Genomic DNA, 9,948 nt, shown 5'->3' with positions numbered 1-9,948 from the left:
ATGTCATAAAACATTACATGAATCCATTATACTCCGGTAAATAAAAAAAAAGTAAAAAATAACAAAATGACAAACTGCTCAGATACTAAATAAATAAAAAAAATCTTTAAAATAAAAAAAAAGTGTTATAGATGTCCATTTGGATGCTATGTAAAGATTTCATAAAAAATTCAAATGATTTTGACTTGTCCTTATATCATATATACTATTTTTGACCTCACTCCGAAAATACTATATCTGAATTCAAGGCCTATCTTTTGTGAACAACTTTTTACCATATATTTATCATTCAAATGTTATAAAATATTATATATTTTGGTAAAAATAAAAAAATGAAAAATAAAAAAGGCAAGATATTTAGATATTGAATACATAAAAAATATAAAAAATATCAAAAAATCACTAAAATCGAAAAGTATAGATGCCATGCCAAGATTTTTATAAAAATTTCAAATGATTTTGACCTATCAGATCTACTGTTTTTTTTATCTCACCTTAAAAAAAAAAAAATCAAATGCCAGGTGTGGATCAAACTTTTATTTATTTATAAGTTTGTCACCTATTTAAAAATTTAAATATAAAAAATATAAGGATGAATCATATTTTGGTGGAAATAAAAATAAAAATTTTATAAAAGGTAAATTATTCTGATGGTGAATAGTATAGAAAATATCAAAACAATAAAATAAAAATATTATAAATATCCATTAGGGCGGTCATTCAATGGTTTTAATAAAAATTTCATAGTTTTTTTACTAGCCCTTGAATTAAATATACTATTTTGATTTTACCCAAAAAATAGTATACCTGATGCCAAGGCTTAGGTTTTAAGAGCTGAATTTTTATCATAGGTTTCTCACCTATTTAGAAGTTCAACTATTAAAAAATATTTCATTGATCTATCATATTTTGATGTAAATAAAAAAAAATATTACACACTATTTAGATGCTGAATAAATTAGAATAATATCAAAAAATCTCTAAAATAGAAAAATGGGCATAAATGTCCATCTAGGTGAAATGTAAAGATTTTAACTAATTCTTATATCAGTTACACTATTTTTTTGTCTCATCCAAAAAATAATATATCTAATTTCAATTCCTGCTTTTTATGGACCCAATATTTGTTATCAATTTGTTACCTATTTATAAGTTCAAATATTAAAAATATTGCAAGGATCCATCATATTTGGTAGAAATAAAAAAATTAGAGAAATTAAAAAAAAAAAAAAAAGACTCTTTAGATGGTGAATAACATGTTACGAAAAGGAGTCGGCACTAAAAGGGAGAGTGAATTAGTGTAACGGTAAAAATTACGTCAGTTCAAAACTTCGTTGCAATTAAATCCGTTTTTGACGAAAACTGTTTCGTAAATATCTTAACTTGAAACACGTTTGTAAATGTATTGAAACACATTCGTACATATCTTAACTTGAAACATGTTCGTAAAGATAAATTGCTTAAAGTAAAATGCAAACTAGATTTTAGAGTGGTGCAATCGTCGTGACCTACATCCACTTCGCCGATTCTTCTTTCATCGAGGCCACCGGCATCCACTATCGATCTTCCTTTAATAGGCGAAGATCAACCTCCTTCTTACACCCCTCTTCTCTTTTTCACAGGTTTAGGAGCTAACCTTTACAAGCACACACTCCTCCTAAACAGAATTCTAAACTTAGACTATAGGAGGGGATTTCTCTAGTGATTGCAACAATATTTTCTCACTTTTATATACTATGTGCTTGTGTCTTTTAACCAAGGATGAGTTCGGGCGGTACCATCGCCTGTGTTGGGCGGTACCACCACCTATGTTAGGCGGTACTACCGTCAATGCCAGTCTAACACTGACACTACATTGGGTGGTACCACCGCTTGGCACCCTGCTAGGGGTGGTACCACCGCCCAAACTAACGATACCACTACCTGACACAATCTCGAAGACTATGCCATGATAGTGCTACTTCTTGGGTCATTGTTTGGGCCTTTCATTGGGCCCAACACAGTCCTTACATGGGCCCAACTGGCCCCTAATTGGGTTGACTCAAATCCAATCTCAATTACGTGCTAACTACGAATTCTAAGATATTTCCTAAGCTAAACAAGTCCGTAAGTCTAGTTTCTTCCAGCGAGCTTCCGGCGAACTTCCGACGATCTCTCGGCAATGTTCTAGCAGACTCCCGGCAAGCTCCTGGACTTGATGATGATCTTCTTGGCGAGTTCCGTCGAGCTTCTCTAGCAAGTTCCGAGACTTCTTGGCTGGTTCCTACAGAACTTTCGACGAATGTCCAGACTTCCGACGCACTCTTGAACTCCCAACGAAATCACATTCTTGACTCTGGGACTTCATTTTGCTTTATGCCTTGCTATCGTAGTTAATCCTGCACATGTAAAAACACACTTCGATCTAGACAATTATTACTAAGCTTGAATCATGTTGTCCGGCATGTCATTAGTCCCTCAACGCTTCGTATGATTTTTCGATGTATCGTACTCTCTTGCGGCCTATTGCCCAATCGGTTAGTTGACTCTGCAACTCCGATATCCTTGGCGTAATATCCGCTCTTCTTGGCCCGATGCCTGAATCCATGGCCCGAAGCTTTCATCGATACGTCGACCGATCCACCGGCTCGACATCCAATCTTCTGACATATTTTTGTTAGGAATGAGTCAGCATTAAGAGGGGGGGTGAATTAGTGCAGCGGTAAAAATTACGTTGGTTGGAAAAACCTTCGTACGGTGAAATCTGATTTCTACGAAAACCGTTTCGTAAAGGTAATAACTTTGAAAGTGCACGGAGTGTAGGCATAGTAAAAGCACAGTAAGAAGGAGAGGTAATTCACTTATAAAAGTAAATTGCAAGAAGTAAAGGCAAACCGGATTTTTATAGTGGTTTAGTCGTCGTGACCTACATCCACTTCACCGATTCCTCTTCCGTCGAGGCCACCAGCATCCACTATCGATCTTCCTTTAATAGGCAAAGATCAACCTCCTTCTTACACCCCTCTTCTCCTTTTCACAAGTTTAGAAGTCAACCTTTACAAGCACATACTCCTCCTAAACAAAATTCCAAACTTAAACTATAGGAGGAGATTTCTCTAGTGATTACAACAACGTTTTCTCACTTTTAACTACTCTGTGCTTGTATTGTTAACCAGGGATGAGAGGGGTATTTATAGGCTTCAAGTTGATTCAAACTTGGAGCCTAAAAAGGTCTCATCCCAGGTTTCCTGGGTACTAGCGGTACCACCACCGTTCCTGGGCAGTACTATCGTCGTAGGATCTAGTACTGGGCAGTACCACTGCCGAACAAGGGCGGTACCACTTTCCAGCAATCCTGGGGTGCTATTCCCTAGGCGGTGCCACCATCGGCCAAGGTTTCAACACCCTGGTTGGGCCTTGAATCCGGCCCAAACCAGTCGAACTTCGGGCCCAATTGTCCCCTAACAGAGTTGATGGGATTATCTCCCATTCCCAACTCTAATTATGTGCTAACTATGATTCCTAAGACATATTCTAAGCAAGATAAGTCCGATTTCTTCAAGCGAGCTTCCGGTGATCTTTTTGGCGAACTTCCGACGATCTCTCGGTAATGTTCCGGCGGACTTCTGGCTAGCTCCTGGACTTCACGATGATCTTTTTGGCGAGTTCCAACGAGTTTCTTTCGCAATCTCCTGGACTTCTCGGTTGGTTTTAGCAGAACTTCCGACGAACATCCGGACTTTCGACGAACTCTCAAACTCCTAACAAAATCGTGTTCTTGACTCCGGGACTTCATTTTGCTTTATGCCTTGCTATCGTAGTTAATCCTGCACATACAAAAATATATTTCGATCTAGACAATTATTACTAAGCATGAATCATATTGTCCGAAATGTCATTGGTCCATCGATGCTTCGTTCGATTCTTTGGCGCATCGTCCTCTCTTGCGGCCTATTGCCCAATCGGCCAATTGACCTCCGCAACTCCGATATCTTTAGCGCAATATCCGCTCTTCTTGGCCCGATGCCCGAATCCATGGCCCGAAGCCTTCTATCAATACGTCGACCGATCCTCCGGCCCGATGTTCAATCTTCTAACACATTTTCCTCCGGCCCAACATGATTCTTCCTGCTTTAATTGTCTCTCCCTAATCGAAGCATCCTGTGTTACTCAAAACGTAGATTAAATCATAAACACTTATCAATTGGTTTCATTATCAAAATTCGAGATTCAACAATTTTCCCCCGGCCCAACATGATTCTTCCTACTTTAATTGTCTCATCCTGATCGAAGCATCCTACGTCACTCAAAACGTAGATCAAATCATAAATATTTATCAATTGGTTTGATCATCAAAATCCGAGATTCAACACAACATAGAATATATAAAAATATAAAAATATAAAAATATTATAAATGGTTCAATTCAACGATTAACTAAAAGTCTACCTTTTTTTTAATCAAAATAACTCGTATGAATATTTATGACACCTTTTCTGTTTTAGAGAATTTTTTGCTATTTTTCTAAAGTTATTCACGTGAATAGTATTTTTTATTTCTCTATTTTTTTTATTTTCATCAAAATATGATGGATCATTTCAATGTTTTTTAATATTTGAGCTTTTAAATAGGTAAGAAACCTATATATATATGTATATACATATATGTATATACATATATGTATATACATATATCAAAATTTTTGGAAGATTTGTCAAAAATTAAGGCTATCTATAAAAATTTTGAAAGTTGGAGTGCTCAGCCAAAATTTCTGAATGTTTGCCCGAAAATTCGTCTAATATTTTATATCGAATTTAAGCCCCACCGCTTGAATCAGTGAGCCGTCTAATTGACCGGCCAGACTTGTGATCATCAACTGTCCTCGTCGTCTGATCATTGAGTGAAGGGCTCGGATTCGAGTACCATCTGGGGTCCACCATCTACCGTCCATTCTCTCCACTGTTGTTTCCTTTCAATTTTTCTGGGACGTGCATCTCACTTTGCGACTCCCTCCTCCCTCCTCCCGCTTGTTTACATCCACGTCACTATCCTCCTTCCCTTTCGGCTGCCGAACGCCTTCCTTTCTCTCTCCCCCCCCCTCTCTCTCTCTCTACCCTTCCGTCATCCTCGGCAGCGCGTGGCCCCTTCCACTTCTCTTCTTTGTCCATCATAACCAGTCCAATCCTCCCTCCTTCCAACTCTGCTTCTCTAAGACCACACCAAGACTAGCAAGACCAAGAAACCATGGACATCACGAACGAGGCGACTGTCGACGCGTTCTCGATCGGCCCGTCGACCATCGTGGGGCGCACGATCGCCCTCCGCGTCCTGCTCTTCGGTTCCCTCCGTCGCCTCCGACGACATCAAGCGCGGCTCCTGCGCGTCGCTCTCCGCCGCCTCCGTGGCGACGCGAAGCTGCCCCCGCTCGTCGCCTTCCTCAGGCCCCGCCACGCTCTGGGCATCCTCGCCCTGGTCTCCCTCGCGGCCTTCGCCCTGCGCCGCTTCGCCAACGAGCGCCCCCTTGACGGAGTCGGCGAACCGGCGCAAGTTCTTTCGCGACGCGATGGGCAACGCCATTACCTTCGAGGAGTGGTTGCACGCCGCCAAGATGCTCGACGAAGAAACGACGACCAAGATAAACGAGGGCGAGCTCTACGAGGAGGAGCTCAACCGGAACAAGCTGCAGGAGCTACGCCACCGCCGTCAGCATGTCTCGCCGCGGGACATCATCTGCGGTATGCGTGCTGACCTGATCAGGAATGTGGGTAACATGTGCAACCCGGAGCTCAGGGGCAGGCTTCCGGTATCGAATCCTATCTCCTTGCTGTTACTGTTTCCTCTTGTTGTGTCTCCGTGTTTCAATTTGTTCCAATCTATTATTTCATGTTACGGTATAAAAATCCCTATTTAGCTAATCGTAGATATCACATTATTTTATCGACTGTAGATATCAATTATCCATGTTTCTTGTACTCTCCAAAGCTAGTGTTTATCTCCTTGAATTTGGAACTCAATTCAATCCGATTGCTTGTTTTTCAGGTACCCACACTCGTAAAGGAATATATTGATGAGGTCTCAACTCAACTAAAAATGGTTTGTGACTCAGATCCCGATGAGTGGCCCTTGGAAGAGAGGCTTGCATTCGTGCACGAGAGAAGACATGCTTTCGGTAGGACGGCTTTGCTCCTGAGCGGAGGTGCTTCGTTGGGTGCTTTCCATGCAGGTGTAGTGAAAACGCTAGCGGAACATAAGCTATTGCCTCGAGTAATGGCAGGGTCATGTGTGCTGTCGTAGGAACAATGTCCCCGCCTAAGCTCGACAGTTTCCTTGAAGATTCATGGTATTCGTTGCAGTTCTTTGACCAGTTGGGTGGGATATTTGCAGTGGTTAACAGGATCATGACACGCGGTGCGGTTCATGATATTAGGCAATTGCAGAAGCTTTTGAGGCATCTCACAAGCAATCTAACGTTTCAGGAGGCTTATGACATGACCGGTCGTGTCCTTTGTATCACAGTTTGCTCTGCCAGAAAGCATGAGCCGCCGCGGTGTCTTAACTATTTGACGTCTCCTCATGTTGTGATATGGAGTGCTGTTACTGCTTCCTGTGCATTTCCTGGCCTCTTCGAGGCGCAGGAGCTGATGGCAAAGGATAGATTTGGAGAAATCATACCTTATCATGCACCCTTCTCGCTGAGCTCTGAGGACAAGCCTGAAGCTTCAGCTCGTCGCTGGAGAGATGGAAGCTTGGAGAGTGATTTGCCCATGGAATTATTCAACGTTAATCATTTCATCGTCAGTCAAGCCAATCCTCACATAGCCCCATTGTTGAGGCTAAAAGAAATTGTCAGAGTATATGGCGGAAACTTTGCTGCCAAGGTATTTAACCCATCTATCTATAGCCATCATTGTCTATGCTTTTTCTTTCTTTTGTCTATCTTATTACTGTACTTTTCCACTAGATCACCAACGTCATTATATATATATATATATATAACGTCATTATATATATATATATATATATATATATATATAATGACACCACTGCATGATTACTCATTCGCAAGCAATGGATGCATGATTTCCTTGCACATATTTCTGGACAGAAATCCTTTGCACTTCATTCATCAACCTCATATGATTATTCCCTGCGTAGCTCGCTCGACTTGCTGAAATGGAGCTTAAACATCGATGCAATCAATTTCTCGTTGGGTGGCATTGGGAGGGTTACGTTATTCCTTCCTTTTAATCTGTATAAATAGGAAAGGGATATGTTAATGTATTCAAACGAAGCTTCTTCACTTCTTCAATAAAACTTCTTTAATAATTATTCTTACCTTCTATTATTTTCATCAGTTATGTCAGCGATCCTTTCTCATGTAAAATTTTAGCTCTTATTCCTTTGTGAATTTGTCGTGTTTCTTAAGCTGGTTTGCAAAAGTTGACACAAAATCTTTGTTGATTTCCATTATCAGTATTTAAAAATTGTACAAAACCCATCTTGCTTGGAGCTCCAAATGGCTGCTAACCAAGGCAGAAGATGCACATGGGAGAAGCTTCCTGCTATGAAGGCAAATTGTGCCATTGAACTTGCACTCGATGAGTGCATCCTTCTTCTTGACCATAAACGCAGGCTCGAGAGATGCGCTGAAAGAGCGTCTGCATCCCAAGGTCACACGGATTCTGTCCGGCTCGGTGCCTCGAGGAGAATCCCTTCGTGGAATTGCATTGCGAGGGAGAACTCGGCAGGCTCGCTTGAAGAAGACGTACTTGCGGATGCTGCTGCTTCGATCCACCATGGAACTGCTACAGTTGGACAGTTAAGTCACCGTCCTCGTCGTCGACAAAGCATGCATGATGGAAGTGACGGTGAGTCAGAAACTAACCTCTAATGAGGACAGCTTCTGCTTGTAACTTCATTAATCTTGTGTAGAATCACGAGACTGATACCAAACGCAGCAGATCTCAATTGAGGGAAAAAAGAGACTGATGCTGTAATACCATGTTCCAGCTCTACGGTGGGTCGCGAGGTGGTGGGGATCCTTACTATGACAGCTCCTTAGTAACCATCCCTGATCGAAGGAAGAGAGCAACAAAATTCCCACTTGATGCTTCCACAAAGTATTGTGACATCTAAATCAGATCTTTTGCAGCTTGAAAAGATTCGTCATAGGATTGTGTTTAATGCTATAAAGAAGGATACACTTGTTGCACATAAGAACAGCGACGCGGAACAGCAGTAAGATTCATTTAGAGAAGCAGATGCATAGGACATGCAAATAAAAAATTATTTTAGGATTAGTGAGTGTTTTTAAGAGTTTTAATTATATTCAAATTAGTTGGAAGAGTCCTTATTAAATTGAAATTTTTTTGTAAATTAGGGTTTGTATCTTAAGGTTTTGGTGAGAGAAAAATCAAGACACTTCGATTGTTAGGGATGATCTTTAGGGTTTTTAAAGAGGGTTGAGATAAAAGTTTTTCGGGTGATGTTTGAGTGAGGATAATTCAAGGGTCTTGTAATTGATATTTTATATTATATAATTTAATTTTTCCTATAGATTTACTGAGGTGTTAGATTTTTTTTTTTAATTCCTCTCTCTTCCCAATAAAGTGGTAAAGCCTACAAGATCCGATAACTAGATATTTAATAAGGATATCATCATTTATTTCCTTTTGTTTTACTATGGAGAAATTTAATAAAAAATAGTTTTATCCTAAGATTTTCTTGTTCAATATGATTTAGCAAGAACATTGAAGAGACGAGTAAACAAGCTAAAGAAGATGAGTGATGAAGATTGAGAGGTACTTGTGGTAAAGTACATGAGTACTATTCATTTATGCATATTATTAATGATAACTCCACTACGATTATTTCGAATAAATAAAAAAGATTTTATATGGCTAAAAGGTTAACTAACAAAATTATATTTGAAGCAAAAGTTATATAGACAAAGAATAGAGAACGGTGGAGACTTGATAAAGCATTTAAATGAATATTAGATCAACCGAAGAAAGTTGATTGAAGAAGATTGATAAAGAAGATAAGGTACTGTTAATTCTTATATCGCTCGTTGACTCCTATAACAACTTTATAGAGATGATACTATGTGAGAAGGATGATTTTGCATAGATCTCAATGTGATAGGTTGAAATTAAGAGTCAGGTCTTTGGATAATGTTCAATGCTAAAGAATAAAGAGTACAAATATATTAGATAGAATTATTTTGAGAAAAAAATAAAAAGAAAAGATCGGTGAGTATTCTCTTGTGATGGAGATATCCTCACAATCTCCAAAGGTAACAATGCATCTTTCAAGAAGAGTTAGTTTTTGGATTTTACTTGTGTTACTTATATTTACTCTTAAAATAATTACTTTTATTCACTGAATACGTTGAGTCTGACTCTACTGAATACTCAAGTTGATGAAGCAATGTATACTTTAGAAGATATAACTTATGTTGTAAAGATGAAAAGGAATATGATTTCTTGAATCTGCTGAATGATCCTGAAAAAAAAATCCATCAAAGATTTTATCATTTGAAAGGAAATAGAATAAAGACCTCAAAAGTTAAAACACATACAAAAGGTTACAATAAAGAGCTGAAACACATACAAAAAGTGATAGATGCCTACAGGAGTAAGCTTTGAATAAAAAAACAATGGATGATACTAAAGCTTCATTCATTCATGATTAAAAAAAAAAGACAAAGGATGATATTTATGATTTGATATCTATAATTTGGCAAACGGTTACGAGAAAAAAAAAATCCTTAAATAGCTTAAATGGACGACAATCACTGTCTTTGATCCTTTGGAAGGAAGGTTTTCCTTAAAGAGTTACTTTTTTATTTATTTTGTGAGACATTTTGTACACTTTATCCTCAGTAATTAAAGCTTTTTATTTTTTGAAAAAACAAAAATCACTACCTAGCGGCCACCCCTCTCGGCCCATTCATCTTCAACATTCACG

At 38.8% G+C, this 9,948-nt stretch overlaps 1 pseudogene; it reads left to right on the top strand.

Moving 5' to 3' along the window:
- Window positions 1-5,203: 5,203 nt before the first annotated feature.
- LOC135628780 (triacylglycerol lipase SDP1L-like) lies at window positions 5,204-8,062 on the top strand (annotated as a pseudogene).
- The last annotated feature ends 1,886 nt before the right edge of the window (window positions 8,063-9,948 follow it).

This window comes from Musa acuminata, chromosome BXJ3-1 (assembly GCF_036884655.1).
Source record: "Musa acuminata AAA Group cultivar baxijiao chromosome BXJ3-1, Cavendish_Baxijiao_AAA, whole genome shotgun sequence".
In the NCBI taxonomy this organism is placed as follows: domain Eukaryota; kingdom Viridiplantae; phylum Streptophyta; class Magnoliopsida; order Zingiberales; family Musaceae; genus Musa; species Musa acuminata.
This window is presented reverse-complemented; position numbering and strand designations above follow the sequence as displayed.